Below are 26,341 nucleotides of genomic sequence, written 5' to 3' on the forward strand. Positions count from 1 at the left end.
CTGGAGAATGTGCTGGTCAGGGCAGCAGTCGAACATTTTCTGTATCCAGAAAGGTCTGTACAGGACCTGCAACATGCGGCCGTGCATTATCCTGCAGAAATGTGGGGTTTCGCAGGGATCGAATGAAGGGTGGAGCCACGGGTCGTAACACATCTGAAATGTAACGTCCACTGTTCAAAGTGCTGTCAATGCGAACAAGAGGTGACAGAGACGTGTAACCAATGGCACCCCATACCATCACGCCGGGTGACACGCCAGTATGGCGATGACGAATACACGCTTCCAATGTGCGTTCATACGATGTCGCCAAACACGTATGCGACCATCATGATGCTGTGAACAGGACCTGGATTCATCCGAAAAAATGACGTTTTGCCATTTGTGCACCCAGGTTCGTCGTTGAGTACACCATTGCAGGCGCTCATGTCTGCGATGCAGCGTCAAGGGTAACCGCAGCCATGGTCTCCGACCTGGTAGTCCATGCTGCTGCAAACGTCGTCGAACTGTTCGTGCAGATGGTTGTTGTCTTGCAAACGTCCCCATCTGTTGACTCAGGGAACGAGACGTGGCTGCACGATCCGTTACAGCCATGCGGATAAGATGCCTGTCATCTCGACTGCTAGTGATACGAGGCCGCTGGGATCCAGCACAGATTCCATATTCTGCTAACAGTCATTGGATATCGACCAACGTGAGCAGTAATGTCGCGATACGGTAAACCGCAAACGCGATAGGCTACAATCCGACTTTGTCAAAGTGGGACACGTGATGGTACGTATTTCTCCTCTTTACACGAGGCATCACAACAACGTTTCACCAGGCAACGCCGGTCAACTGCTGTTTGTGTATGAGAAATCGGTTGGAAACTTTCCTCATGTCTGCACGTTGTAGATGACACCACCGAGGCCAACCTTATGTGAATGCTCTGAAAAGCTAATCATTTGCATATCACTGCACCTTCTTCCTGTCGGTTAAATTTCGCGTCTGTAGCATGTCATCTTCGCAACGCAGCAGTTTTAATGGCCAGTAGTGTAGAATGGGATAGGGACTTTACTATGACAACCTGCAGGGAAGATCGTCCATGTGAATATGAGCAAATGTAAAAACTACTAGGACGCTGCGCCCAGTTTAAATGGAATGTAACGCAAATGTATCTCACATTCGATGTTAAATGTTAAAAAATGTACACACTGTGATAAAAACGAAACGTGAGGCAGTGATGTGCTGCTCTGGCCTTGCGTGTTTCGATAGAGGAGAAGTGCGTTGTATCAGTCTGATTATGAGCAGTGATTTTTGTTACTTTAGGTATTTGGGTTTTTATCATTAGTTGAAATGATGAACGAGCATACTGCCTCGTAAACACTACGTCACTTGACCAGTTGATGTTTTCAGCAGCGTGCTTTGACTTGCCTCACAGTTAAAACTTTTGCATGCAACATACTATTTCTTTGTGTGTTGATCTTAATAATCCCATACATAGTTTTTATTCTTTAAATGGACCATTGTCACCGTTAATCATAAATTTTCATGGAGTCACAGGGTTATTATTTTACGTTGTGTTGGAAGAGGCACATTTTCATAATGCTTAATCTAATTAATTTGAGTGTGAGTTTGTGTGTGTGTGTGTGTGTGTGTGTGTGTGTGTGTGTGTGTGTTTGTTTGTTTGTTTGTTTATGCACTATATATGATTTCATGAATGTGTTAAAACCCTAGTCTTTCACTCTCTCTCTGTAAACAAATAGTGTAGCTTGACTTCAGCACTGTTTGCCTACCTAACTAGCTAAATTTCAAGGAATGTCATCAGTTTGAAATACACTGTTCTGAAAAACATAGCTACGCGACAGATAAAGTAACATAACATATTAATAACTTGGTGGAAATGAATGAAAGTGCAGGAGAAGGTTGTCAGATATCTCCCAGTCATGCTCAGAAATAAGGACATCACATGACATGAGGCCAGCATGAGCATAGTGCCAAATGGGGCTACCCGAGCAACACGAGGCAGCTAGGCAGTTGATGCAATGGGAAAAGACAATGTGTTCAATCAGCGAATAGTTACAGTGCCCTGTGCTGGTGTTCTCCATTACAAATTGGTCTGAAGACACCATTTCAATGACTTGACATGAGGAAGAATCATTGTAAAACTGGAAGAATGAAGTGTGACGAGTGTGTTGCTCACAGTATTGTTTCACACGTACAGGGAGCATTATGAACCACTGCCACTGTGAGTTCGCTAACTCTTGGTGTGTGAGAGCACATTCAGTCTGGCTACTGATTCAGGATCTATTCTCATATGCGACAGTTGGGAACACTTAGGCCTAATTCACACAGAAACATTGTCGCGCATGATCCTTTGTGGTAGGCCAGGTGTTAGGATGTGGGGAGACGTAGTTTTGCATGAATGTAGTCATCTTTGAACACGGTATACTCAGCGGTCAGAGTTAGTGTGACACTGCACTCCTTGAGGACGTTTATTCGTTTTTGTGGACCACAATCCGTGACCACATCGAACAGAGCAGCTAGAGGACCTCTTGGAACGAGAGGATATTTGACGAATGGCTTGGCCTGCCCATTTCCCCGACTGAAACCCCGCGGGCACGTGTTCGATGTGTTAGGAACACTTATTGCAGCACGTCCATATGTACCAACGACTATCCACGAGTTGTGAACCGTGATGCTGGAGCAATGGAACGCCCTACCACAAGAACTCCTTACCTATCTTGTGGCCAGCGTGCGAGCATGGTGTAGAGCATGCATTGCCATCCACGTTGACCCGCATCCTATTAAGAACCATTTCCAGTTTTTTGTTTTTATTTATTTATTTATTTACACGTCAAGTTCCGTAGGACCAAATTGAGGAGCAAATCTCCAAGGTCATGGAACGTGCCAGTACATGAACTTACAGCATAAAAGTAATAACAGATAAAAATAAATGTTCATGAACCTGAAAGAAAATCAGTCCATAAGTTTAAGCAAACGCTATCAGCAATACAATGAGAATCAGCTTAATTTTTCAAGGAACTCCTCGACAGAATAGAAGGAGTGACCCATGAGGAAACTCTTCAGCTTCAATTTGAAAGCGCGTGGATTACTGCTAAGATTTTTGAATTCGAGTGGCAGCTTATTGAAAATGGATGCAGCAGTATACTGCACACCTTTTTGCACAAGAGTTAAGGAAGTCCGATCCAAATGGAGGTTTGATTTCTGCCGAGTATTAACAGAGTGGGAAGCTGCTTATTGTTGGAAATAAACTAATATTGGTAACAAGAAACGACAATAAGGAATATACATACTGAGAGGCCAATGTCAAAATACCCAGATTCGTGAACAGAGGTCGACAAGAGGTTCGTGAACTCACACCACTTATTGCCCGAACCGCCCGTTTCTGAGCCAAAAATATCCTTCTAGAATGGGAAGAGTTACCCCAAAACATAATACCATACGACATAAGTGAATGAAAATAAGCAAAGTAGACTAATTTACGTGTCGAAGCATCACTCACTTTCGATACCGTTCGAATAGTGAAAATGGCAGTATTAAGTCTTTGAACAAGATCCTGAACGTGGGCTTTCCACGACAGCTTACTATCTATCTGAACACCTAGGAATTTGAACTGCTCAGTTTCACTAATCATATGCCCGTTCTGTGAGATTAAAACGTCAGGATTTGTTGAATTGTGTGTTAGAAACTGTAAAAACTGACTCTTACTGCGATTTAACGTTAGTTTATTTTCTGCAAGCCATGAACTGAGGTCATGTACTGCACTACTTGAAACCGAGTCAATGTTGCACACAACATCCTTTACTACCAAGCTAGTATCATCATCAAACAGAAATATTTTAGAGTTACCCATAATACTAGAGGGCATATCATTTATATAAATAAGGAACAGGAGCAGCCCCAACACTGATCCCTGGGGCATCCCCCCCCCCCCCCCACTAGACAGTACCCCCCTCAGATCCCAAATCACAGCCGTTATCAACATTGTGAATAATGACCTTTTGCTGCCTGTTGCTAAAGTAAGAGGTGAACCAATTGTGAGCTACTCCCCTTATTCTGTAATGGTCCAACTTCCGGAGCAATATTGTGAGATCAACACAGTCAAATGCCTTTTGTCCAGGGTACCACCATAAATCGCATTAACTTCAGTGTTATTACAGTCTTTAATAAAAGTGGCATTTCTGTTTGTTTCATTGTGTGTTTCTTTCATTTAACTAGAAGTTCTTTCTATGTATGGTACGAGTTTCATCGAGCAGCGTTACTTGCAGTAACACATCATACAAAAGCTGCCTTGCTCGTTAAGTTTTGCACACCAGTATGAACTTAGTCTCCTTTGCCTGTCTCATAGACTAATGAATTTTAATTTCCACTAATTGTTCTAACTGTGTATATTATTATGGACTAGTGTGAGAATTTAGTCTCCTTCGCTTGCTACATAGACTCACACCTGTTTAAGTTTCCCTGATTGTTATATGCGTTTATGTTATTGCGGACTAGTGAGACACCTTGGTCTCCTTCGCCAATTCCACATACTTATTTATTTTCACCGTTACTTATTCTTCTCATGTTTGCATTTTCTATTTGACTAATTGTTGTTCTGTGTGTGGTCATACAAGTCTCCCTTATGTGAGTTCAAAATGGTTCAAATGGCTCTAAGCACTATGGGACTTAACATCTGAGATCATCAGTCCCCTAACTACTTAAACCTAACCAACCTAAAGACATCACACTCATCCATGCCCGAGGCAGGATTCGAACCTCCGACCGCAGAAGCAGCGAGGTTCCGGACTGAAGCGCATAGAACAGCTCGATCACAGCGGCCGGCTCCTTTGTGTGAGTCACATACTTGTGTACAGGTACACCGTTGGAACAAATTTAATTATGTATGTTTAAAAGATAAATTGATGAGTTCAAATAATTGCAGGAATGTCTCCCGCTATGGTATCTGCGGAAAACATTCCGTCTTAGGTGACAAGGAGAACAATGAAAGGCGCCTGCTTTGGAGTGCAACACCTTTCCTCCTGGATATTCGTGTGCCTGGCGATATTCACTTGTCTGGCTCACGAATCTGTTGTCACCTATCCGTCGGCTGGGACGACACTTTGCTGGGTGGAAACAATAAGCGTAGTCTTGACAAGGAGTTCGAGGTTTGACAGGTGCCGGCCAGTAGGAACACGAGGCACTAGAATTCGTTTAGGGAGACGTCGTGGCCACTCACAAAGGCATTCCGCTCTTTTCCTGCTGCCATGATGAATGGATGTCCTGCTTTGCCTCGTAATAATAGTGAAAAGGCACATGCATCTTACTTCATTGTGTCTTATGGAGAGATGGTTGCTGGCTTCCCACATTTGTGCTGCAGTTCAGGTCAGGGAGAATTAGATTTCTATCTGTGATATACTTTGCAGTGCTACTTAACGTGGGGTGTGTTAGGCCTTTCATTCATTTTCAACTTAGAACAGGTGGGGAGACATCACCAATTTCTATTCAATCATCCGATGTTTCATGAGAATTACCTCAATGCACTTAGTCCTTTACGAACTCCCAGGTTAACGTAAGTATGAGGAAGGTAGCCGTTCAATGTGAATTCGAAATTTCATGGTAATTTGAACATAAGTTGTAAAAACGACTGAGAATTTGTTATGCTGCTATAGACAGATGGTGAAAGTAGGTGGACAGATAAAACGAGAAGTGAGAGCTTCTCTGCAGAATCGGCGAGGAGAGGAAAATGTCGAAAACATTGAGCAACCAAAGAATAGCGTCCATGGCCGCATAAAAGGTCAAAGGTCACAACTAGGAAATGAAATGGTCAGACCTGGTGGTGACGAGCGGCGTGCTGTAGTCGATGACGGCGTGTCGCGCCGATGTGAGCAGGAAGAAGGGGATGGCGGCTTCCACGTGGCCACCCATCAGGCGGTCAACCAGGCCGTTCCAGCTGCCGTTGCCGCTGCGAATGCCGAACTCGGTGTTCTCTTCGTAGCGGTACCTGTCGGCAGAAACTGCCTTCAGCAAGGTCAGCTACCTTTGTGCGGCTGTCAGCCATCCTCATTTTATCAGCTAGTACATGTACGAGACTTTATTTATACAGGGCAGTCAGAAACAGACTGAAACGCTTGTAAGAGTGTTACAGGGGAGGCTCTGCTGAGAAATAAATAACTGTTAAACAAAAAATTTGATACGTTGCCCTGATTTCCGAGTTATTTAGCATTGAAGTTAGTACAAATTCAAGCACCCTGTCAGAGGCAGTTTCGCTAAACAAGTTCTTCGTTTAGTTTCCTCAGACCGAAAAAATGCAGCTTTTGCTCACATGGCTTAAATTTATCGCTTTCAAAAAAGGCAGTTTTCACTAGCAATGAGCATTTGAACAAGTGATAACTCATGGTCCAACACATATCTGTGCATTACCGGTTTTTAACGCACAGGAAGACCTAATTGGCTAACTTCAATGCTAATTAACTCAGAAACAGCGCAACATATCCGTTTTTTTCTTAACAATTATTTCTCAGCGCAACCTATCCTACAAGACCCCTACAAGCTTTTCACACCGTTTCTGACCACCTTGTGTATCAAAAATGTATAAAATGATAATGTTAATATGAAACAGCTGTGATGAATAACGAAAAAGAAGGTACAGGTTGATTCTTGCAAAGAAGGAAACAGCAACCAGCCATTCTTAATAACCCTCTCCAGTCACACAAATAGCGTCATTACCGGTTTCGAGCCAACAGATTCATCTTCAGGCTCCATTGTGGAACACAAGCAACTAACTTCAGCAGCTAGCCATTCACTACTTAAGAAATAATAACTCCCCATACAAAAGATCAGGCATATACAAACTCAGTTGCCAAAGCTGCCCATCCTACAATGTAGGGTGACCAAGATTTTGGTTCAAAATGGTTCAAATGGCTCTGAGCACTATAGGACTCAACTGCTGTGGTCATAAGTCCCCTAGAACTTAGAACTACTTAAACCTAACTAACCTAAGGACAGCACACAACACCCAGCCATCACGAGGCAGAGAAAATCCCTGACCCCGCCGGGAATCGAACCCGGGAACCCGGGCGTGGGAAGCGAGAACGCTACCGCACGACCACGAGATGCGGGCACCAAGATTTTGGCTCACTGGCCATGTTCAGGTACGAGTGCGACAGCACTCAGTCTCCGCTGCACATTTCTCGCACCACATCATGCTGTCTGTGCACAAGGAGGGCGAAAAGGGGGAAACTGTGAATGTACCGCATTGAAATGGCAGTGCAGTCGCGCTGCATATAGTGCACACAGAATGCCGTGACTGTTAGATGCGCAGACGGCAGGGCATTTGTGGGAAAGTGGTAATCGTGGGGGTTACAGGCAGGCGCTGTAGGGGAAATGCCAAGCGCTGGAGGGGAAGTACCATTCTAAACTGAAGCCTACACTCACATTTACTGCAAAATATGAAGTGGGAGCCCTCCTTGTGCACACTTGTGTGGTGGCCATTCAAGAAGATCTACTGTCACTCCTATTTTGGTTAGCATCTAAAAAGAATTTCGCCGAAAATGCAGCGATTTATTTTCGCCTGGTTTGTTAAACATTTATAACCTACAGAAAAGCACCATGAGTGGCGAATTTTGAGTAAAACCTACACATTTCTCTGGTTGCCTTGTTAAAAGTTGCTTCTTCGGAAAACACAGCGGCGTTTACACAGTCGCACCTCACTAACATGTTGTGCAGACACAGTTGCAAAAAAAAATTCTGAAAATTAATTTATTAAGTTTATTAAGTTAGGAACTGAGGAAAAGTGAGGTCAGTAGTTTATGAAAAAGCACATTCTAGGTACAAAATAAACGTGTAATGTCTTCACTTATCTTGTTCCAAAACACATAGCATTTCTCAAAAAATGGTTCAAATGGCTCTGAGCACTATGGGACTTAATTTCTGTGGTCATCAGTCCCCTAGAACTTAGAACTACTTAAACCTAACTAACCTAAGGACATCACACACATCCATGCCCGAGGCAGGATTCGAACCTGCGACCGTAGCAGTCCCGCGGTTCCGGACTGAGCGCCTTAACCGCGAGACCACCGCGGCCGGCTAGCATTTCTCGTTTCATCAGCTATCAACGGCCCTTACAAATTGCATTCTTTCATCAAAAATGTCTATAGTTAGTGGAACAACACGGTAGATAATGAAATTTTGCATTATAACTGTGTCGGAAAATACTCCGCTCTTTGCGTGCTATTATTTGCCAAAATCTCATTTCGATATCTCAAACCGCTTATGAAATATGAGAAATGTTGTGGATATTTCACTTCGGCTTTATCGCTGGCGCGGTGCAATCGCCAATGAGTGTACTACAACAGGTAAATTTTGTCGAGATTGGTGACAAATAGAGACATCCAACCATGTCTAAAGAAAAACACAATATGTTCGCTAAATTTCACACGCTGCAACATATTATATAGTATGCACTAAACGCAAAGTCATAATGACCTATATTTTTCAACACAAACTTTTTCGAATTTCGCGCAGTGTCTTACTTCCACGTAAAAGTCACAGTAACTATGACCATTAAAGAAATGATGGGCACGCCATCAAAAACCTGATGTATAAAGCTAAAACTAAAGCAAAAATGAATTTTTTTACTGTATACTTTCTGTAACTTCGTTTGAGGACGGCTGCAGGGCGCGCGTATCGATTCTGTCATCGTCGACCAGCCGAACGGTTTCAGACACCCTGACCTCCCCTTCCGGACAAATGAATGAACTCGCTCAGCGCCCTGGACTAAAATTGGTCACTGAGAATCCTGCGTGGGCTATACGGCTCGGTTTTAAATTTCACATTTCTCAACAACATAGGCCACAAACAAAACAAATTTTCAGTATTGTTTAATTATTTTTGACGCTCTGAAGACATAATACAGTTTTCATCTGGTACAAACTGTCGGCCTACGGACGGATGCAGACCATTTCCCAGATCTTCACGCTCAAGTTGCCACAATCGAGGAAAGGTCTCCACACAAATATGTCGATCGAAATATTGTAGCACTTTTACAAACCCATTACTGAGATAAGGAAACTCTACCAGAGGAACGCAATGTAGACGTCCTGGACACTTTTGACGTGAAAGGATTTGCCATTAAAACTGGAATTACCTTACAGGTCAGTCAGTTACATCTGCACATACAGACGGGCGCTTTCAACTGAAACGGCATATGGTCTCGCAGACAGTTCGAAAGATGTAAGTGTCCTCAAAAACGTTTAGGAGACGATCTCTGCAATTATTTCAGGGTCGCAATAAATTCTACAAACCTCACTTTTTCTTTAACGTCAGTGAGCTTAGGGAAATGGACTGTGTTTGGCAGAATGTGCACCTTCTGTAATGAGATTTTCGTTTTAAATACATCCCCATCAAACCAGAAAGAAGTTGTTCTTCACTTTGCATTCTCTTACTGTGGGCAGTGTCCAGTAAAGTTAACTTACAATGCAAGGTCTGTAGCCCGTTCCGGACGTTCTAATTGCCGTTCCTCTATTTTTTCAGTCATAAATTCAACAATAGCGAGTTTTAAATCGAAAAATCGACCCAACGCACTTTGCAGTAATGCATAAAGTCTCCATACTCTTCATTCATTTCCATCGAAACTGTTCCAACTGACAGTGGAATAATGCATGTGACTTCATAAATTTTACGATTCATACCACCAGTTTCTTCACGTGCTGCATGCCTACAAATTTAGCACAAAGTGTTTTTTGATGTACTGAATAATGAATCGTTAAATTTTTTGCTGTTTTATTGCCAATGAAATCTTTAGATTCTGTCTGTATGGTCCTGTAATATCGTTTCGTAGCAAATTCTCAGTACCCCTTGCTTATAAGACTGCATAAAAGATATTGAGAATTTTCATCCCTGTCATTCCCATCAATTTAACAAAGCTAGTGACGATGCATCGCTAGACGGTAGCCCTGCACAAGGCCGCACATACAGAGACAGAGCTCTCGTAAAAGATAAGTAATTTAGGTTGTAATTAATTGTAGTTGAACACTTTTAACTAATTAAATACGTTCTTTAGTGTACTCTTCAAGCTCACCATTAAAAGTTTTTCTTTTATTTGCGTAGTGTTCTAGTAATTGCGAAAAGTTCGTTTTGGTTACATTCGGCTGTTTTGGCCTAATGTTTGATCGTGCATACCACAAATTTAAGTGCATTTGGTAACAGTTTACTTACATATTAGTTTCCAAAACATATTTACTGTCTTTTGCATCTGTATTTAATATATTATCGTTAGCACTTAGTAAATCTCTTCACTAATTTCCAAACTACCATGGATATTAAGTGTGTGAGCTGCAGTAGGAAAGTTAGTTCAGGGGTTTTGTGCAGCTGTTGCGACAGGTTATTTCATTGGGGAAATTGTAGCAGCTTGGGAACTGGGGAAGCAAACGAGACTTTCCATTCTTTAGCAGGGTTTGCTCAAGAGATAGGATTATAGCTGAACAGGAGGAGAAAATTAGAGCCCTTCAGGCTGATTTGGACACAGCGAAGGAGGAACTGAAGAAGTTAAGGGTGGAGGAGGGTAAACAGCGGTGGGAAGTGGTAGCTGGGAACAGGGGCCACAGAAAGAGGACAGTGTACAGTGTCCGACAGTTTCCCAATTGACACAACCAATAGGTTTGCCTTGCTACCACAGTTAAGTAAGGAAAAGGCTCCAGTAGAAGTAGATGTAGTTAAGATACAACAGAATGTCACTAGGAAACCAATTGTTTCTAAAAAAGTAGAAAGTAACAGGAAAGTTCTGTTGTTAGGTAGCAGCCATGGAAGAGGATTGGATTGGAGTGTTTGGGGGAAGAGACCAAACAGCGAGGTCATCGGTCTCATCGGATTAGGGGAGGATGGGGAAGGAAGTCGGCCGTGCCCTTTCAGAGGAACCATCCCAGCATTTGCCTGGAGCGATTTAGGGAAATCACGGAAAACCTAAATCAGGATGGCCGGACGCGGGATTGAACCGTCGTCCTCCTGAATGCGAGTCCAGTGTGCTACCACTGCGCCACCTCGCTCAGTCATGGAAGACGTGTGGGCCAGATTTTGCAGGAAAAATTAGGTGACAGGTACCAGGTCACAAACTTTTTCAAGCCAAGTTCATGTCTTAGCCAGGTGGTAGAGGATATAGGTTCCTTGTGCAAGGGTTTCTCAAAGCAGGATCATGTGATGATAGTGGGTGGAGTGGGAAACAGTATTGATAGGGATTAGGGCTACAGTATTGAGTGTGACCTGGTGAAAATAGCCTCTGCAACGACTCATACCAATGTTAGGCTGGTGCCTGCTTCCATGTGGTATGATCAGCCCCAATTGAACCGCTCTGTCAGGAGGGTAAATATGGAGTTGGATCAGTTGTGTAAGGCGGCCACTCTGTCAGACATTGGATTGGTTCGTGTCGAGGCTATTGATAGAGGGTATTTCACAAGGCATGGCCTACACCTCAGTAGGAAAGGGAAGGGTAAACTGGCAGGGTTGTTAGCAAAATCCATAAAGGGGGACTAATACTCATGGATGTACCTGTTTTTTAGACTAATATCACTGTCCAATGAGAAGATCAGGCAAGCAGGTGCTAAAGAGGTCCAAAACTCACAAGATTCTCACAACAGGATAGTAAATAATAATGTTACCATATTTAACCAAACTATTGGTGGATTAAAGAAAAAAGTAGATCCTCACAAAAGTAAAGTAAAAAATAATGCTGCCATTTTTCAGCAAAATATTCTGGGATTGAAGAATAAAATAGATGAGCTCCTGGTTTGTTTAGATGACATTGAATCTGATAATGCAACAGATAATGCCTGTCTGAGCATCACATTGTGTCTGATATGGAAAAGTTAAATATCAGTGGTTACTAACTATCTGCACACAAGAGTAGAGAGAATATGTTGAGAGGAGGAGTTTCCATATATGTCAAAAGTCATCACTGTGTAAAAGGCTTAGATACAAAGAAGTTTTGTCTAGAACAACACATAGAAACATGTGCCTGTCAACTTAAAATGAAGGAGGGCTCTTTTATAACTGTAATAGTATATTGGTCCCCTTCAGGAAACTGTCATTTATTTCTGGAAAACTTGGATGCCATGTCGTGGTATCTGTCAGATAGGGGAAAGCAAATTATTATTTGTGGGGACTTCAATGTTGATTCACTGAAAGAGAGTAATAGGAAGAATGACCTGTAAGTCTTGCTCGGTTCTTTCAATTTGATATCTGTCACTAATTTTCCTACTTAGGTAGTAAAGGGGAGCAGCACATTGATAGATAACACTTTTATAGACCAAGATAAGTTTAAAATCATAAATTCTTGTCCTGTTGAGAATGGCCTTTCTGATCACGGTGCTCAGCTAGTTACAGTATATGACATAGTTCTATTCAGTAATTCAAAACTACCCTCCAAAGTTATGCATTCAATTAATGACTCAACAATTAGAAATTTCAGAGAAAATGTTCAGCAGTTAGACTGGGATGAGGTGTACAAGGAACCCAATGCTAATTTAAAATATAACTTATTTCATGATACACTTGTAAGAGAATTTGAAAACTGTTTCCCCAAGAAAGTAGTTAAATCTAATTACTAGAAACTATGCAAAAACCTTGGCTTACTAAAGGAATAAAAATATCTTGTAACCATAAAAGGGAACTGTATCTAACAACAAGAAAGAGTAATGGCCCAGAAACAGCCAAACATTAAGAAAGGTTATTAAAGAGTCCAGAAGCATGTGCATCATGTCTGAGATTAATACCTCTGATAACAAAATCAAAACACTTTGGAACATTATTACAAGGGAGACAGGGCAACCAAGAGTACAGGATAACGGCATTACCATCAAATCGAATGGAAACTTGAGAAACAACAAGCCAGAAGTCGAAAACATTTTGAATAATCATTTTTTAAATGTTGTAGAGAAAATGGGATCTAAATGTTCATTAGAAGAAGTAAGGCAGTTAATGGAAGAAGCCTTACCCACACCATTTGATACAATTGAAATTCCACCCACCTCTCCATCTGAAATTAGGAAGATAATAAACTCTCTCAAGAATAAAAGCCCACATGGAATTGATGGCATTTCCAGCAGGATAATAAAAGCTTGTTCCCAAGAGATAAGTGGGATTCTTAGTCACATATGTAATAGCTCTCTGAAGCAGGGTATTTTCCCAGATATACTGAAGTATGCCATTGTTAAACCACTGCATAAAAATGGGGTACGTCTGATGCCAACAACTACTGCCCGATCTCTCTTCTGACTGCCTTATCCAAAATTCTTGAAAAAGTAATGTATTGTAGAGTAGCTTCACACCTTTCTAAAAATAAAGTTTTAACAAAATGTCAGTTTGGTTTCCAGAGAGGTTTTTCAACGGAAAATGCTATGTATATACTTTCACTAATGAAATACTAAATGCTCTGAGTAACCGGAAGTCACCCATTGGGATTTTTTGTGATCTCTCAAAGGCTTTTGATTGTGTACAGCATGGAATACTTCTAGATATGCTCAGGTACTGTGGTATGAATGGGACAGCGCTCAAATGGTTTAAATCATACCTAACTGGAAGAGTACAGAAAGTTGAAATAAGCAGTTCACATAATATGCAAAAAACTAGTGATTTCTCAAATTGGGGAACAATTAAGAATGGGGTGCCGCAAGGTTCGGTCTTGGGTCCTCTGCTGTTCTTAATATATATTAATGACTTGCCATTCTATATTCACGAAGATGCAAAGCTGATACTTTTTGCCGATGATACAAGTATAGCTATCACACCCAACAGACAAGAATTAACTGGTGAAATTGTAAACGATGTTTTTCAGAAAATCATTAAGTGGTGCTCTGCAAATGGGCTCTCATTAAACTTTGACAAAACACAGTACATACAGTTCCACACAGTAAATGGAATGACACCATTAATAAATATAGACTTCGATCAGAAATCGGTAGCTAAGGTAGAATATTCAAAATTTCTAGGTGTATGCACTGATGAGGGGTTGAACTGGAAAAAACACACTGAAGATCTGCTGAAACGTTTGAGTTCAGCTACTTATGCTATTAGGGTCATTGCAAATTTTGGCGATATGCATCTCAGTAAATTAGCTTGCCATGCCTATTTTCATTCTCTGCTTTTGTATGGCATAATATTCTCGGGTAACTCATCATTGAGTAAAAGAGTGTTCATTGCACAGAATAATTGCTGGAGCTCATCCAAGATCATCCTGCAGACACTTATTTAAAGAACTATAGATCTTCACTGTAGCGTCACATATATATTCACTTATGAAATTTCTTATTAACAGTCCGGACGAATTCAAAAGTAATAGCAGTGTACATGGCTACAACACTAGGAGAAAGGGTGATCTTCACTACTCAAGGTTAAATCTAACTTTGGCTCAGAAGGGGGTAAATTATGCTGCCACAAAAGTCTTTGGTCACTTACCTAATAGCATCAAAGTCTGACAGATAGCCATATAGCATTTAAAAGGAAATTAAAAGAATTTCTGAATGGCAACTCCTTCTAATCATTAAATGAATTTTTGGATATAGTAACTGGGTAATTTCCCCAATCTCCACAAAAAATAATTAAAAAATATTAAGTGTCATGTAATATTTTGTGTAATGTAATATCTGTATAGACACCTTTTATTAACCTGACACGTTCCACATCATTACGAAGTGTTGTATTCATGGTCTATGGAACAAGTACTAATCTAATCTAATCTACTGTCTCTTTTTGTGCAAACATCCACTGAACCCACAAACTTTATGCATACCGTGAACATACAGGGAATGGTAAACAGCCATGACAACACGGGAGAGAGTTGTGTCGACCGAAAAATGCAACACTGCAGTACTACCTGAAATGTCGCTCTGTACCGAGTACATCCGTAAAGTTACGAGACAGGTCGAGCGGCGGCCAGCACGCGGCCCACACACCGTGCCCGCGTGAAGTTTGGCACATCATGGTCGGCCCTGATGTATGACATACTGACATACAGGGAGAAGCTTAGAGACTCGACTCAAATGGCATTTAGGCGTCATACGTTTGAACAATGTATCGCTATCAACATTTGCAATGCACACAACTCTCAACAGACGTGGAGTAAAAAGCACTGAAGACCCCCTAAGAAAGGTAGCCTTATGAATCTACTAGGAGAGATAGAAACATATGTACATAACAGCAAATCCACACATCATGTCCTCAATTAACAGGCTGAGCTCGCCAATGAAGCATTTCTACAAAGTTTCGTTCACTTGCTTTCCATCTGCAAACATACATAAACATGACTCCCTTTGACAATAACAACATGCAGGCAATAACCCAGCATGAACCACTACACTAAAATATAAAAGCCTGGTTAGTCATACATTCATACATTAGTTACATATACTTGTTTCTCATAATTTATTTTGTTCTCTATGTATACCACAATATTTAGATAACATCATTCTGTTACATTTTGCAACAAACTTGTCTTTTTGAATTATTTTATTTGTAATCACTGCACACTGAATGTAATTTCTATATTATGAATTGTTTATGCTTCGTGAATGTCAGAACAACGTATACACTGTAGCGTCTGTCGAAGATAAATTCTCTGGCGCTGTTTTGGGATATCCGTGTGGAAAAAACTTATTAATGTGTCTGTGGTGTTTTATATTACATGGATATATATTACCGCACATCAAAAAAGTGTTTTATATTTTCTTAACCACTTTGCGAACACAAGCAGTCATTATTACAACACAGAGATAAGGGATTTTCAATGTAAGGAGCCTGAAAGTACACAGTTATACCTAAAGTATGTGTTTACGTTGTGTTCAGTCGTTATTAGCTACTGCCGAAAGCTAATATAAACTTGAACAAATGTGCATCTAATCGTGGACACAGTGTGAAGACCTCGAAACCGATGACGGTGCTAGTTGTGTGAATAAGCAGCATTTTTAACAGTGGTGGTTGCTGTTTTCTTTTTCGCAAGAATCAACACTTACTTTGTACACAGCCACGGTCTCAAAATTTCAGTTTTCGACAAAAACAGAAAAATAGGTTATCTATTACATTCATAGAAGCTCTAAAAGGCCAATACGAGGCGCAGTCTTAAAGGTGTAGTTATCATCTCGAAAAATACCGAGCTAAGACCATGAAACTATACCGCTAATATCAAAAAAATGTGAGTGAAATCTTATGGGACTTAACTGCTAAGGTCATCAGTCCCTAACCTTACACACTACTTAACCTAAATGATCCTAAGGACAAACACACACACCGATGCCCGCGGGAGGACTCGAACCACCGCCGCTAATATCAATCTGCTGTAGAATTATTGAATATTTTCTATGCTCAACGATATTGTGTTTTCGGAGACTGAAAGTGTCCTCAACTAAGACTAACATGGATTCCGAAACCAGATGTCTTCTGAAAAACAGATCTGTTCTCCCATAAAGTGCGGAACGCCGGAGACTAAGACGACAAGGTCGATGCCGTGTTCCTTGACTTCTGGAAGTATCCTATACAGCTCCGGACTTCCGTTTACTGAAGAAAACACTACCTTACCGAGTAGTAAACCAGATTCGTGGTAGATCCAGGATTGTCTCAGAAGTAACTCAACAATGCGACAAATATATAGGTAATCTCACGAGTACCCCAAGGGAGTATTATTAACCAATTTGTATTTGTGGTATTCATAAATGATCTAGTGTATAACGCCGGAAGCTCCTTCAGGCGTTTTCAATATGGACTGCGGGTAAATCGAAGAAAGACGTAAGTGATGAGAAGAAGCAGAAATGAGAACAGCGAGAAACTGAACAACAGGATTGATGGTCACGAAGTAGATGAAGTTAAGGAATTATGCTACCTAGGCTGCAAAATAACCAATGACGGACGTAACAAGGAGGACATCAAAAGCAGACCAGCAGTGGAAAAACGACAGCCCTGGTCAAGAGAAGTCTACTAGCATCAAACATAGGCCTTAATTTAAGGAAGAAATTTCTGAGAATGTACGTTTGGAGCACAGCGTTGTATGGTAGTGAAACATGGACTGTGGGAAAAACGGAACAGAAGAGAATCAAAGCATTTGAGATGTGGAGCTACAGACGAATGTTGAAAATTAGGTGGACTGATAAGGTAAGAAATGAGGAGGTTCTGCGCAGAATCGGAGAGGAAAGAAATATGCAGAAAACATGGAAAAGGAGAAGGGACATGATGATAGGACATCTGTTAAGACATCAGGGAATAACTTCTATGGTATTAGAGGGAAGTGTAGAGGGCAACAACTGTAGAGGCAGAAAGAGATTGGAATACATCCAGCAAACAGCTGAGGATGTAGGTTGCGAGTGCTACTCTGAGGTGAAGAGGCTGGCACAGGAGAGGAATTCGTGGCGGGCCGCATCAAACCACTCAGAAGACTGATCACTCAAATAAATAAATAAATAAAATCATAATCATGGAATCATAATAATGGAATAATGGAATGCAATGGAATAACAATGGCATGGTTTGGTCAGTGATGTGGGACATGGACTCGTCACTCGGTGTTACCTGAACAAAGGATCCCTCAGAGACATTTCAACCATTTTAAAGCTGTCCAAGTTGGCAGTTGGTGATGTGACTGTGCAGTGGAAACGCAGAGGAATATCTGCAGCTAATCCAAGAACAGGCAGTCCTCATGTACTGACAGACAAGGGCCGTAACCCATCACGAGGGGTGTTCACATGAAATCAATGGAAGGAATCGCTCTTGAGTTGCAAAGTGCTACCAACAGTCAAACAAGCACAATCACTGTGTGAGTTAAAAACAATGGTCTACAGTGATGGAGAAGCTCCTCGTAAGCCAGACATTTCTGTAGTCAATGCTAAGCGACGCTTGAGTTAGTATAAAGAGCAAGGGCAGTGGACAATGGATGACTGGAAACGAGTGATCTTGAGTGATGAATCGCGCCGTGCCCTAAGGCAGTCCGGTTGAAGGATTTGGGTTTGGAGAATCCGTGGAGAATGTTACCTGACATGTGTGGTGCCACCAGTGAAGTATGGAGGAGTTGGTGTTACGGTGTGGGGGGTGTTTTTTTCTGGTTAGTGTCTGATCCCAAGCAAGAGTGACAGGACTTCTTTTGAACTACATATACAGAGACAGTCGAATATGGTGGACCTCAGTCTGAGTCCCTTCGATGGTGAAGATGTTGTGTATGGGTAAGTGTTGTCGCTGAGTAAGATTTACGATGACTTGGACAGAATTTCCATCTGGTGTAATGAATGACAGGTTGATAAAATCTGGATAAATGTAAATAGGTGAGGTTGGTTGGGACAAATGTTCACTTAATTTTCAGGTACAATACTATGTGACTTGACTCAGTTACAGTGATTGTATACGTATCTAGGCTGACAGTTTGGTTACTGTTCAGTCAGTACGAGAGTTTATAAGCAGACTGAAGCTACCAACGAAAATTTGTACCAACGCCTGGATTGGGATCCCCTTGCTGCTCACTAAGCAGATGAGCTCACCACTACGCCACCCTGACGAAGTTCCTTCCGTTCTCCGCATCATGCTGAGATGTTGTGATGCATACGTAACTATAACAAGTATTTTCCACAAATAACTTAGTAAAACACTTTTCACTACACCAGAACACAGTGTGATTGTGGTTTGTTATATGTCCCAGCCCAGTCAGTGTTCATTTGTTCACCAGAGAGTTCGGCGCCCAATTTGAATTTTGTTTGCCTTATATCTTTGTGTGTGTATGTGTGTGTGTGTGTGTGTGTGTGTGTGTGTGTGTGTGTGTGTGTGTGTGTGCGTGCGGAGAATGGAAGTGTTTGCCGCACGAAAACGTAAGTAAATAGGAAAATAGGCGTGAAAACATCGCGAAAAACTAAATTACATTCTAGAAGATGATTAACTCCCAGCAAAAAGCTTTCTCATCAACATCGTTTGGTTGCAGATAACAAGCTACCTGTAATAATTAACATAAATGTGATCCAGAAAATTCATGCACACCAAATGTAAAGGTATTTACAAAAATAAACGATTTGTTGTTTGAACTAAAAATGCACATAATTTTATAATCATTTAACAAAAATGTTCACATTGCAGAATAAATAAAAACGAAAACCCACTGATGATGGCACAGTGGTGCCGAAACATGTTTGGGTACTGAGAAAAACGGTGTTTTGCATAACTGGCGGACCTCACATCCAAAAATTTTATTCCAGTATAGTTGGAGAGTCTCTATAATTGTGTGTAGGCGGAATACAAAGTGGGAATAGGAATTTGGACTGAGGGGGAGGCTTTGTAGGGTACTCCATATAATTGTGCAAAGCCACTGTTCCAGATCGACGCAGTGGCTAGTGCACCTACCTAGTGTCAGCGAGACCCAGGTTCGAATCCCAGACTTGGTACAACTTTTCACTCATCGGTTCAGTCTGCATATACAGTTCGTAGCAATTTGACAATCCAGAAGGTCTCTGGAACCACATAGATTCATTTGACTGAAGCAGCTACGCCTGGGTTTCACGTGGAATCCTCATTTCACTCGATGTTCACATGCTATTCCAGTACAGTTGGAGATCTTTTGGAATGCAGTTTGAGTTTAGGAAAAATAACAAGTGGGCTGAGGCGTGAATGGGAATTTGGATTGAGGAGGGAGGCGTGCTAAGGTAGTCAGTGCAGTTGTGGAAAGCCACTGTGCCAGGGTGGTTCAGTGGTTAGCACATCTGCCTAGTTATCAGGACACCTGGTTTCGAATCCCAGCGTCGGTACAAATTTTCATTCGTCACTTCACACAGCGTATAGACATCATACAGAGACTTGGAAAGGTCTCTAGTACAATACTGTTTCGTTTGATTTTCAGTACGAGAGTGTTACGGAAAGTCTCCTTGAGCTTAGATGGAAAGATGCGAGGAAGTTTAGAGAACCAGCATTTGCGGCAGACTGCAGAACGATACTTCTGTCTACAAATTCATCTCACGAAAGGATTATTCGAACGATATAAGCTACACTACTGGCCATTAAAATTGCTACACCAAGAAGAAATGCAGATGATAAACGGGTATTCATTGGACAAATATATTATACTAGAACAGACATGTGATTACATTTTCACGCAATTTGGGTGCATAGATCCTGAGAAATCAGAACCCAGAACAACCACCTCTGGCCATAAAAACGGCCTTGATACGCCTGGGCATTGAGGCATACCGAGCTTGCATAGCGTGTACAGGTACAGCTGCCAATGCAGCTTTAACACGATACCACAGTTCATCAAAAGTAGTGACTGGCGTATTGTGACGAACCAGTTGCTCGGCCACCATTGACCAGATGTTTTCAATTGGTGAGGGATATGGAGAATGTGCTGGCCAGGGCAGCAGTCGAACATATTCTGTGTCCAGAAAGGCCCGTACAGGACCTGCAACATGCTGTCGTGCATTATCCTGCTGAAATGTAGGGTTTCGCAGGGATCGAATGAATGGTAGAGTCACGGGTCGTAACACATGTGAAATGTAACGTCCACTGTTCAAAGTGCCGTCAATGCGAACAAGAGGTGTTCGAGACGTGTAACCAATGGCTCCCCATACCATCACGCCGGGTGATACGCCAGTATGGCGATGACGAATACACACTTCCAATGTGCGTTCACCGCGATGTCGCCAAACACGGATGCGACCATCATGATACTGTAAACAGAACCTGGGTTCATCCGAAAAAATGACGTTTTGCCATTCGTGCACCCAGGTTCGTCGTTCAGTGCACCATCGCAGGCGCTCCTGTCTGTACAGCAGCGTCAAGGGTAACCGCATCCTTGGTGTCTGTGCTGATAGTGCATGCTGCTGCAAACGTCGTCGAACTGTTCGTGCAGATGGTTGTTGTTTTGCAAACGTCCCCATCTGTTGACTCAGGGATCGAGACGTGGCTGCACGATCCGTTAGAGCCATGCGGATAAGATGCCTGTCATCTCGACTCCTAGTGATACGAGGCCGTTGGGATCCAGCACGGCGTTCCGTATAACCCTCCTGAACCCCATATTCTGCTAACAGTCATTGGATGTTGACCAACGCGAGCAGGAATGTCGCGAAACGATAAACCGCTATCGCGATAGGCTACAATCCGACCTTTATCGAAGTCGGAAACATGATGGTACGCATTTCTCCTCCTAACACGAGGAATCACAACAACGTCTCACCAGGCAACGCCGGTCAAGTGTCGCTTGTGTATGAGAAATCGGTTGGAGACTTTGCTCATGTCAGCACGTTGTAGGTGTCGCCACTGGCGCCAACCTTGTGTTAAGCAAATCATTTGCATATCACAGCATCTTCTTCCTGTCGGTTAAATTTCGCGTCTGTAGCATGTCATCTTCGTGGTGTAGCAATTTTAATGGCCAGTTGTGTAGATTAGGGTTAGAAAAGAGGCGAATGGAACAAGGAAGGGAGTGAGCAGTTGTAGTAGTAAGTACGCTCCCCCATTCATTGTGCAGCGGCTCGCGATATATGTATATAGATGAAGATGCGCAGGGTCGACAAGTCATGCGGCGGCAGTGTCTATGAACTCGCACAGGTGTCACGGTATGACAGTAACAGCTGCCACTCTTCGTACCGTCGCACGGCGTGGATACGTGATAACGTACTGTAAGAACGGTACTCACGTAAAGTTAAGTCTGCGGGACAGCAGGTGCCACACGTCGCACGCGAAGCCCACGCAGTGCGTCCTCGTCACGGACACTACACTGCTTCCCTCCTGGAAAAGCGACAAAAGTGTGTAAATTCATCACAAATGGTGTCGGCGCCATTGTAATCGGAATCTTCAAACTTTCATGTGTGTATCTGAAAACCCAAAGACTGGGTAGTCTTTAGTCGTCATTTGGTTTTTCTCCTCTGTTTTTAAGATGCTGCAGCTTAAGAGAGTGTTGTACCAGACCTTTATTTATAAAGCATTATCAGTGTTAGCTGGCGTTATTTAATCTCTTTTGCGTTTTTTAAAGTCGACAGGTCCATTCCTCGTTGTTAGCAGAGGTTGTACTCGAGGAAGAAAGTTACATACGATATTGTAGTGCCTGTGTTGTTCAAAAATACAATGTAATGTTCTTAGGATAGGAATGCATGTCTGAAGGCCGGCCGCGGTGGCCGAGCGGTTCTAGGCGCTACAGTCCGGAACAGCGCGACTGCTACAGTCGCAGGTTCGAATCCTGCCTCTGGCATGTATGTGTGTGATGTCCCTAGGTTAGTTAGGTTTAAGTAGTACTAAGTTCTAGGGAACTGATGACCACAGATGTTAAGTCCCATAGTGCTGAGAGCCATAGTGCTCAGCACGTCTGAAGGAACATGTACTTCTGAACAACACAGGCACTGAAACATTGTATTTATCCGCCGGCACTGGGAAGGGGACTTTCGGTTAAAAAGTCTCCCCTGTATGTGAATATACATAATGAATGTACTAGTACATGTTGCAGACACATGGTTGACGACATATGAATGTTTGGGTGTTGGCATGGAGCGTGCTCGGATAGCCTGACAATAAGGCGACCACTCGCGATAACCTGGAAATCCGGCGTCGAGTCTCGGTCCGACGCAAATTTCCTTTGTAGCCATTCCATTATACAGCTAATGGTTATCCACATTCGCAAGGGTGAACACATTTAATATAAGAAAAAAGTTGGTTTCGCCCTTTGCTATTTTCTCCTTTTAAGAACACTCTTTTGCTTTTGCGTCATTTTCTGTCTTTGTAGCTCACTTCTCTTTTGTGAAATGTCACATAAACTTTCCACATAAAAAAAAACCTGTTGGCCTGAAAATATGTAAAGAGGAGTAGAAAACGGCAACCACCAGTAACGAAGCTTTGTAACTAAAACCGTAAAGTATCTTCTGTAAAAATCACTGAAATGGCAGCACGACCGTCCAAGCAAACACACAGGGTAAGCTTGTTTCTGACGAGGCAAGCACTTCACCTCCAACGGCTAAACACGAATAAAAATTATATCTGAACTCGGACCTGTGTCTATCCTGTCACACATCAACCTCTGCGTTTGTGTACGGTCGATGTTTGAAAGTTCGGATCTAAGGACAAAAATTATATCTGAACTCGGACCTGTGTCTATTCTGTCACACATCAACCTCTGCGTTTGTGTACGGTCGATGTTTGAAAGTTCGGATCTAAGGACTACAGAAGCACTTGTCGCTGAAAAGCAGTACCTTGTAACCAACAATAATGATGAGCAGTGTCACAAGCGTCATAAATAAGACATTTCTTGGCAGAAAGCTAAATATTTTCTTGAAATAGTACTTAATTGGTTAGTTCCAAGTTACGTAGATCGTATTGACAATAAACATTAGAGTGTCGAATTTGTCTGTTGAACAAAAGATCGCAGAGACATAATATACAGGATGTCCCATTTACACACTAAGGCAAAAAAAAAAGTCTTATCAAGGAATTATCCGAATGCGACGAAAATCTGTAGATGTGATGCACAGTCTTAGGCATAAAAACTGACCGCTGGCCGGCCGCCACAGAGACTAAGTCCGAGTCGTTCACTTAAGGTGGCCAATAAAACTGACCGCCCCTGACAACTCTAAGTCCGGCCATCTGCAGCTTGAAGTTCTAGTTATCATCTTGCAGCTGAGCATTGGATTTTGCATACTTGAATATCATGAACTACAGTGAAGCATTGTAAAATTGAGTCGCAAGTGGAAAAAGGTGTAATATGTGCAACACAACGTTTACTTTTGGTATAACAGAGAGGTGAATGTAGAGGAGGCAGCTAGAAAGATTTGAACTGTGCGTGGAGTGAGTGCTTTTGGGAAAAATACGCCAGAAAAAGATATTCTCGTTTCAACAAAGATCGTTCACGCATGAATGATTTTCCACATTAAGGAAGTCTTGACTACTGATATATGTGACAGATTACCACTTTACCATCATGCGACATTTGCATTCAACAGGCAAAGTTCAGAAGTCTGGTGTAGGAGTACTGCATGTTTTAATTCGAAACAACAAAAATCAACGGAGTGACTATTATTGAACGTCATCAGGTCGCTCATTGAGCATTCCTATGCAGTATTGTTACTGGTGACGTGTTATGATGCCTTTATCGTTAACTTCCTAAGAAGAAATGAAAGGCTGAGTCCCACCAAAAGACGTAGACTAGAGTAAAGTGTAGTGTGAACATAATATTTTACATCTGATAGCTCCAAAAGTGTATTTTGGGCTACGAATTCTGCCCCAAGGGGTGTGTGCAACACAGCTGGAATTTGTTGTCAACAACTGAGACACCTTTCGGTCGCAGTGTAAGAAAGTCGAGCAACAAAACTACATCACCTGTGCTACTACATGATAACTCACCCTGTTGATTTGAGAAACAAAACTATCCAGGAGATTGATAGGAAAGTCATCTCTCAGGCACTTGTATTGATAGGGAAGTCCTCTCTCAAGCACTTGTCCCTCTCGTCATATATTCGTAAAATTTTACCTTTCCCGCTCTTGATCGATCAACCTTCAAGGCAATTCATTTCTAGACGAAAATACTCTTAAAACTACACTGGTTTAATGACATCGTTAGAACCAGTGGGTTTCTACAGGCGTAGAATTGGCAAACAACTTTAGCATAGTCAGATTGTTGTAGATATCGTAAAAGAAAATTCGGCTCCTGATTAATTTCTCTTTGATGATTAATGTTGCGATTAGTAAACTAATGGAAAATGCAATTAAAATATTCCCTGTACTAATACAAATTAAATTCAGCTTACTACAGAAACATCACGACGGCAATCTATCTTAATAAAGCATTATGTGTCTCTAAGACGATAGAGCCTATTTTAACACGAATTAGTAGAATATTACCGACTTTTGACTTCGAAAAGATCTGTAGTTACTTCATTTCCTGTATCATTCGCAAGTATTATGAAAATGTGGAATTTCATAGATAAAATTATGTATTCACAACAACAAAAAATATGTCGTCATAAAACAAAAGTGGCATTATGAAATTGGCAGTACCGTAAGGTTTTCGCTCTGACAGCCTAAGGGTTACTGAAAGTACCAAGACGAATTTTGTTCGAGCGCTGTCTTACGATTCCCTTATTGAGTTTGTATCTGCCTGCTTGTAGCTCTACTACAAAAGAATAAAAAATCTGGCTTTCAGCGAGTATAGAAAGGCGAACGACAGCAGCTTCCACCTAGTAGCCAAGCATATTACATGAGAAATGGTATTTTTCTAAAGTGGGAAGACATCCTTATGTGGTTGAATTGTTGGCAAATATCACTCAGACGTGTGCCGTTGGTCTAAGTGTTTCGGTGTGTTGAATTTGTACCAATGGTTTTTCTACAGGTTTTTTCTCTCACAAATAGAGAGTTGAAGTGTACCTTTAGTATTTTCACGTCATCTTGGTGAATTTTGCTCATAGTATTTTCGAGTGTGTTCCAGAATTTTTCGACATTTTTGGTATTTTTCTTATTTTCGATGTTGGTGGGGCCATGTGCATTGATGAGTGTTTATTTTTTACTGGGGCTCTGAATGAGCATAGTCATAAGTCGATTGTTGATGGGTGTGATTTCTTTGACAAAACTGATGATAGATCTGTGTTAGAGAAATGACATGGCCAAGATTGGTACGCCATTCGCTACCTTTTGTTGTATTTTGATCTGGAAGATGCAATGGTTTCCATAATAGAAGCTTTCATTGTCAGTTAGTCGTGGTTCTTGATGAGCAATGATAAGAATTTTTGTCGGTCGATTTATTATGGTAGATTATTTAGTTTTCGTTATTTGGATCAATGTATCGATTTTTTGTTATAAAGAAAAGGTATTATGTGTGTGAAATCTTATGGGACTTAACTGCTAAGATCATCAGTCCCTAAGCTTACATACTACTTAACCTAAATTATCCTAAGGACAAACACACACAAACCCATGCCCGAGGGAGAACTCGAACCTCCGCCGGGACCAGACGAACAGTTCATGACTGGTGCGACTTCGACCGCTCGGCTAATCCCGCGCGGCGTGTAGTTTACAAATGCATGTTTTCTGCTTCTAGGGAAATTTACAAGAGATCTTCAATATTCTCTGCCGTGATAACCTGGCCTCCCCAGAATCCGAAATACCAACTGCCGCCTGTCGACAGTTTGCACAGTTCATGTTTGCTTGTGTTTCATTGGTTTGGCCTGGGTGATTCCAGGACCGGACAGGACCAGAGGGTGTTGAAGCCTTTGGAAGCAAATATTTTCAGCCGAGCTCATTGAGCTAACAGACGGTGACCAGAGTAGCGGTGGTTTTCACTCAGACATGCGTGGATTTTGAGTTCAACGGATTGAGTAGTCGTTGAGGATTGTGTTAGTATTTGGTTCACCCCAAGTATTTGATTTCCTAGGTACCACCCATA

Source organism: Schistocerca serialis, chromosome 2, assembly GCF_023864345.2.
Source record: "Schistocerca serialis cubense isolate TAMUIC-IGC-003099 chromosome 2, iqSchSeri2.2, whole genome shotgun sequence".
Classification (NCBI taxonomy): Eukaryota; Metazoa; Arthropoda; class Insecta; order Orthoptera; family Acrididae; genus Schistocerca; species Schistocerca serialis.